The following is a 7,775-nucleotide window of genomic DNA, read 5'->3' on the forward strand; positions in this document are numbered from 1 at the left end:
TATTTTATGACAGTTCTTTACAACCTCAATATCATTCAATATAAAGGTGCTCTTGTTTCTAATGTATTGTGGTTTAATATCTGGTTCAGATAACATGCCAAGAATAGAAACCATATAAGAACCAGTAAGCACAATCAGAATCAGTCAAATTTGAACTGTTTACCTAATGTTGCCTGTAATTACTCTAATGTTAAAACTTTTTGGCGCACCCCACAACCTAACCTGTACTGGTATTAATGCCATTTTAATAGTTTCTGTCTGCTTACAGGGGAACTTAAACAACTTTAACACACTGACCGTCATGATGCCAAGACTCTTCCTTGCTTTGATGATGGCTGCTTTGTCCACAGAGGTCTACATCACCAATTTGAAATCGACCTACTACAGTGAAGGTACAGTTAGAGTTATGGGGGCTTGTAAAAGCTTTCTGCAAATACAGATCAATGCATTACCTATGATTACACTCTGTCTACATGCCAGCATAACCACAGCAGCAGTCACTGTTCACAGTGACTTTGTTAGAGCACATAGCCCAATACAGTCAATGCACTTACATGTCAGAAGGAAGAAAATAAATGTGAAGCCTTAAAAAGACCCCTCGGGTAGAGTTGTGTACATGATCTCCTCCAGACACATTGGGATTTGAATGTAAACCCATCCGCAGCAGTGTTAGACCCTCAGAGATATGGCTCCAATATCATCAGGCGATCAGTGCGCCTACACAAACACCAGTAAAGGCATTTAATGGAAATCCAAGTGCTTTCAAGAAATGACAAACTGCAGTCACCTGTTTTGTTATTGCTCGATTAAATATGGGTTATCAGTGATCATCAGCCACATAGATATGTGTTAGAAGGGGCCTACTACACTAAATAGTAGGTTCAGAGGCCATTATTGTTTATTTATATGGATATGAGTACGTCACAGTAGGACTCCAGGCCAGGAGGAATTTAGCTCACTGCTAAACCTGAAGCCAGGTGGATCTGCATTCCTTGCATGTAAGATGATTTAAATTGAGAGCGTGTAAAATGTAGTTTACAGGCCAAAACAATACAGAAAATGGTTGTAAGTTGACATGACATGAGCTAGATATTATGAATGCTTTTCCGACTTTTTGTGGATTATCATGTTAAACGTGTACACTTTGAGGTTTTCAGGGATGGCAGGTTGGTGTTATTACAAAAACTTTAACTCTTGTCATGGCTTGCCTGACAGCCTGACATGTTTGGTATCTTTGGAAACTTTGGGATCTTGACTAGAATGTAAACTAAAATTATGTGGGTTTGAACAAAGCTTGGCTGCATTTATCCTATATAAGCAGCCTTAGCATAAAATGATTATGCGTATTTCAGCTAGTTTACTTATGTGGTGATGATGACCTAATTTCCCCTCGGGGATTAATAAAGCTATCTATCTATCTATCTATCTATCTATCTATCTATCTATCTATCTATCTATCTCAGCACTATGGTAGCTCTGTTGTATTTTTGTAAGTGAGCAATCATTGATACATATACATACTGTCCTCAACTTACAACTTGAAAAATAATCCATCTGTCTGTCTGTTTGTCTCTCTGCCTGTCTGTCCTTCTGTCTGACTGTATATCTTCTTTAACAGACGTTTTTTTGTCTCCCCTTACAGCTCTAGATCCTAGCTGTCCTGGTGGGTTCCACGATATCAGTGGTAAGGTATTTTTATCACTTACTATGCGCTATGTCTATGTAGAACAATTCTATGATCTATCTATCTAGGGGTGGGCGATCTGAAGATTGCAGATTGTGATCGATCTTGTAGGCATCAACAATCTATTTTTCAGGTGAATCATGGAAATTGTGATATTTATTGTCCTCCTTCTGTTTCCTAACTTCACATAAACTCATAGACTAACTAGGATTGCAGTCATTTGCAGGTTTCAAGCTATCCCATGGTATGAAAACTGACCATCATACCGTGTACATTTGTTTATCTATGTTATTAAAATTATATATATTTCAAGTGCATGCCAAGTTTCATGTCTGTCAGGACATATCATTTTCTGAAATTCTAGTGAAGCGTTTGTTCAACCAAAACAAAAACATTTATTTTCATTCCATTCAGGGTCATTGTAACTGAAACTACTACTAGTACTAGAGTTCAGAATCAGAAATTCCTTTATTAGTCCCACAAATGGGGAAACTTGCGCGTCACAGCAGCCAGTTCCATATAACAATAAACAATAATAATAGTAAAAAATAAACAATTTAATAAAAACGTAAGAAGAAGAGCTAGAGTAGAAATAGAAATAGAATCGTATATACATTTTATAATGTATTAATAAATTAATAAATAATAAATATGAGTATGAAAATTGCCCAGTTAGTGCAAACCAAAATGAGAAATGAGTTATGTATACAGTTTTTATTGCACAGTGCACAGTGAGGTCTACTGGGAGCAGTGCTGATTGTAGAGTCTGACAGCAGCAGGAAGGAAGGACCTGCGATACCTCTCCCTCACACATGTGTAGGTGTATCAGTCTATCTGTGAAGGAGCTGCCCAGTGCTGTGATAGTGTCCTGCAGGGGGTGGGACTCCTTCACCAGCAGCGATGACAGCTTATCCATCATCCTGTTCTCTCCCACCACCTGCACTGGGGCAAGAGGGCATCCCAGGATGGAGCTGGCCTTCTTGATAAGTTTATCAAGTCTCTTCCTATCTGCTGCCGAGATGCTGCTGCTCCAGCAGACTACTCCATAGAAAATGGCTGATGCCACCACAGAGTCATACAAAGTCATCAGGAGTGCCCCCTGCACTCCAAAGGACCTGAGCTTCCTCAGCAGATGGAGTCGGCTCTGACCTTTCTTATAGGTTACTGCAGTGTGATCAGTCCAGTCCAGTTTATTGTTCAGGTGAATTCTCAGGTACTTAAGATGTCACCATCTCAATGTCAGTTTCCTGGATGTTCACCTGTGTGCAGGGTTGTCGGTGCCTGCTGAAATCCACCACCAGCTCTTTGGTCTTCCCAGCGTTGAGCTGGAGTTGGTTCCACTGGCACCAGTCCACGAAGTCCTGAATAAGTTCTCTGTAGGCTCTGTTGTCCCCGTCCCTGATGAGGCCGAAGATAGCAGAGTTGTCAGAGAACTTTGGTGGATGGCGGTGGGGTGATTGGTGGGAGAAGTCTGCGGTGTACAGAGTGAACAGGAAAGGGGCCAGGACTGTTCCCTGTGGGGGCCCCGTACTGCAGACAACTGTGTCCAACACACAGTCCCGAGTCCTCACATACCGTAGCCGGTTGGTGAGGTAGTTGAGGATCCAGTAAGTGAGGTGTTGGTCCACCCCGTGAGCTCCAGCTCTGGTCAAACCTATTGAAGAATAGGTTCAGGTCATTCACCCACATCTGATCCCCAGCAGCCTGAGAGTTTGGTTTCCTCTGCCCTGATATGGCTTTTCCAGACTCCACTGACGTTGCTCTGCTGCAGCTGGTCCTCCATCTTCCTCCTGTAGCTGTTCTTCCCCTCTCGGATCTTCTTCCTCAGCTCCTTCTGCACAGCCTTCAGCTCCTCCTTGTTGCCTGACCTAAATGCCCTTTTTTTCTCCTTAAGGAGAGCCATTATGTCAGGATTAATCCAGGGTTTGTTGTTTGAATAACACTGTACAGTCCTGGTGGGTACGGTGTTATCCACACAGAAGTTTATGTATTCCGTTATGCAGCCTGTCAAACTGTCAATGTCCTCCCCATGAGAAACGCACAGTTCTTCTCACACAGTTGAGTCAAAACAGTCCCTCAGAGCCTCTTCAGACTCCTCAGTCCATGTCTTAACTGTGCAGGTTTCCGCTGGTTGCCTGTTCACCAGAGGCTTGTAAACTGGCAGGAGATGCACCAGGTTGTGGTCAGATCTTCCCAGGGGAGGGAGGGGGGATGAGTTGTATGCCTCCTTGCTGTTGGCATAAAATAAGTCCAGTGTTTTATTAGCCCTTTTCACACAGTCACCGCATTATTGCCGCAGCAGCAGTTCGCCAATTTTCCACCTTTGTTCACACAGAACCAACCAGCTCCAGCGTAAAGACACACCAGTGTGTAATTCACACAGCAAGCTGGTGCTGAAGATCCAAAAGAGACATGATGGTACACGTCATGATGATAACGTCTGTGTTTTTTTCGACTAGTTTCCCCTGGTGTCTACCTGTTAATCTAAACATGTACCCACTGACTGTTTGTAATCATATGGATCATATGACCCACCATGCATCCTGGGAAGTGACAAAGTTACGTTTTTCACTCTAAATTACATAATTACACAATCACCATCAGTAAACAGGACACTGTCTGACTCTGTCACTCACGGGGAGGGAGGCTGTTTTCTGGGGGAAAGTTCACTGAAGTCTCGGTCAGGAGGGCTGACCGTTGCAGTGATTTTTTCAAGACAGTAACTACAGCAACACAATAGTGGAAGGAGACAAACACTTGGTGAGTTAAAGTTTTTTGCCAGGGACAGACGCTGTTTTTTGCGGGCAGAAATGTGACGAAGAGTCGGTAGGACAGACAGGATGACAGAGGCGTTTCCACGTATAACTGCGGTATTTTTTTCCTCATATAAGTTGCCAAAGACACTACCAGTTACTACGTTACTGATGTTTGGTCATGTAACGTTGCTTTGTGGGACATTTCTCTTTATTTTGTTGAGTTAAGGACCTGTTTAGTTATCACACTGTGAACACTATCAGATTGACACATGCCTGCTCTGCTCCGCACCGCCGGCTTATCCATTTACACAGGTACGGTTCGCCAATGCTGCGCCTCTGATACTACCTCTGGAGGTGCATCAGAGCCGCAGCGAAATTTTACCCCTCACCACATCTGAAACTTTCACAGAGAGAAGGATGCGGAGAATTGGGCAGGACCCCAACACTCAAAGAGCAGTGTGAATGGGGCTATTGTCTCTGGTGTGGCAGGTGACATACTAGCCCTTTTCACACTGACCATCACAACTCGCTATTGTCACAAAGCATATGCACGAATAATCACAGAAAACTGCTCTGTACACAGAGCTCGAATCACAGGCTCAACTCACCTTTCGCTGATCCTTGTTGCTTGATAGAAATGCCAATGGGAGAAGGGACTTCCAAATTGTGGAACGGCAGCAACCAGGTTCCACCTACTGGACACTGGGGTTGCACTATTTACTTTGTTTACCAGGCTTTGTTAGTGCGTGGAGGCCGTGTGTGCCAGAGGCTTTGGTTCATATACAGGCCTCTCAGTATTAGGACCATGTTGTGAGGTCCCAACAAGAGCCTTGGTCGGAGAATTCATATCCCATTCGCATTCGCATATCTTAAAAAATGTAGTAAAACAGTAATAATAGAAGAAATAATATCAGAAGTTTCCTTGTGTATCTTTCAGTATTTGTTTTAAGAAATTGCAAGAATTTATTTATTCCCTAGTTGTATTCCCTGATAAACCCTTTTTGTTGCACCAGACACAAACACAGGAATAATCTAAATGTTTTTTTTTTCTGGGTGAATAGAGATGTGATTGTGATAGTGGTTGCAATCTTTGGTCTTGTCAGGAAGTAAAGCTCAGGGACAAGTGTTGTTGCTGAAAAGTATGTACAAAATACCTGCTATCATATCCCGATGGCTCTAAGCCTCACAAGTCCATTAATGTTAAATCTAATTTATATATACAGCTCTGGAAAAAATTAAGAGACCACTGCAAATTTTTCTGAAATCAGCATCTCTACATGTATGACAGCCATTCCATTCCAGTGTCTGTTGAATTCCAACACAAGCACACCTCATTCTACTTAATGAGGTACTGATTAGGTGATCACCTGTACCCAAATCTTATTTAACGAGGAAAAGTATAAAAACCACTGCTGTGGTCATCACTATCCTCTTGCAATAGGACCAGCTGGATGGCAAACACTGTGCTAGTAGTGCCTCAAAAGTAATTGGAATCAAAAAATAACTATTGACCATGCCAAAAGAGTTGAAAAGAAAAGTTTTGAGTGAGGAAAAGAAGGGTTCGATTCTGGCTTGACTGGCAGAAGGATACAGTGAGCGTCAGGTTGCTTCCATCCGTAAAATTTCTAAGATGGCGGTTCATAAGAACAAGGTCAAGCAGCAGACATTGGGGACAACAAAGCTACAGACCGGCAGAGGGCGAAAACGACTCTCCACTGACCAGGATGACCGTCAACTCATTCGAATGTCACTCAGCAACCATAGGATGACATCAAGTGACCTACAAAAAGAATGGCAAATGGCAGCTGGGGTAAAGTGCAGGGCGAGAACGGTTCGAAACAGGCTCCTGGGGGCAGGGCTCAAGTCGTGTAAAGCTAGAAATAAGCCCTTCATCAATGAGAAACAAAGAAGAGCCAGGTTGAGGTTTGCAAAAGACCATAAGGATTAGACCATAGAGGACTGGAGTAAGGTCCTCTTCTCTGATGAGTCCAATTTTCAGCTTTGCCCAACACCTGGTCATCTAATGGTTAGACGGAGACCTGGAGAGGCTGGAATTGGGCAGATTCGTCTTTGCGAAGGACGCATGAATTATCAGTTTTCTTCTTTAGGACTGTAGTCACTCCAAGTGACGTCTCTGGCTTTTGGTTTGTGTTCCAGAATTATAATTGCCCTATTTGATTTTCTCTATTCATAAAATGCTTCAAATAGCATGACCCTATACTAAGTAGTCAATAGTTTTTCTCAATCACCAAATACATACCTCATTGAATGTGTATGGAAGATTCCAAATTATTACTAAATATCAATTTTAGCACCATTCTACAATTTTCAATAGAAGTAACACAAAATTAAAAATGTTTTGATCATTTGAGTGGCCTTACTAGTGTTTAAAGTCCCCCCCCCCCCCCCCCAGTATATTTTGGTACTTTTACCAAAGAGTCCTTTCCTGGCAATGTTGATGAGCCAAATTGTTTGCCAAATAACTTTAACTTTAAAACATTTGTGCTGAAAGTCCCTAAATTGAAGCTGTTGCTAATATGGAATGACATATGACTATAGTAGAATAATTAACTCAAAATAATGCCAAAATGTGTTCAATCACATCTATAGAGATATCAGGACTTGTGTCACATGTCATTCACTCTCAAGACACCACAAAGTAACTGTTTTTCCACCTGATGTTAGTCTAAACATGTTTCAGAGCTGCACTGTTAAGGACAATACAGAAGGAATATGTTCACTGTCAGTGTGTGTGATAATCTAACAAGGGTGCCTTTCCAACCCACACAGGGAAAAAAAAGTACTCACTGAATTATGCTGAACAAGTAAATACTTTATTAAAATAAGTAAAAATTTACATGGCCACTAATTCACATTTAAAGCACTGTAACAATGTAAGGTAGGTGAGAGTAGAAGTAACATTTGGGAACTTTGAGCTAATTGAAAAAAACAAAAACAAAAAACAACAACAAAAAAAACATCAAACCTTACTTGTGCAGCCTAAAAGAAAAAATGCAGTATATTTTGCACCCAAAATAAATAAACTGTTCTCCACATTATTGCAAACATTACCTTCTTTTTGAGGTCTTTATTATTTGAGCAACTTAAACATGTCTCTACCTATATACAGTATATTCCACATCCAACATGAAAAATGAATAAATAATAATAATAAATAATAATAAAATGAAACTTTTTTCCACTCTTTTATATTCAGTAGTCTTACCTACTTTTATTTTGATGCCTTGATTTATTTGAACCTAAATAGCTGCCTATTTTTATATACAGTATATTTTGCAGCTAACATCACAAAACTGCTGGGTTCATTTTCACAT

Source organism: Pagrus major, chromosome 6 (genome assembly GCF_040436345.1).
Source record: "Pagrus major chromosome 6, Pma_NU_1.0".
NCBI classification, from domain to species: Eukaryota; Metazoa; Chordata; class Actinopteri; order Spariformes; family Sparidae; genus Pagrus; species Pagrus major.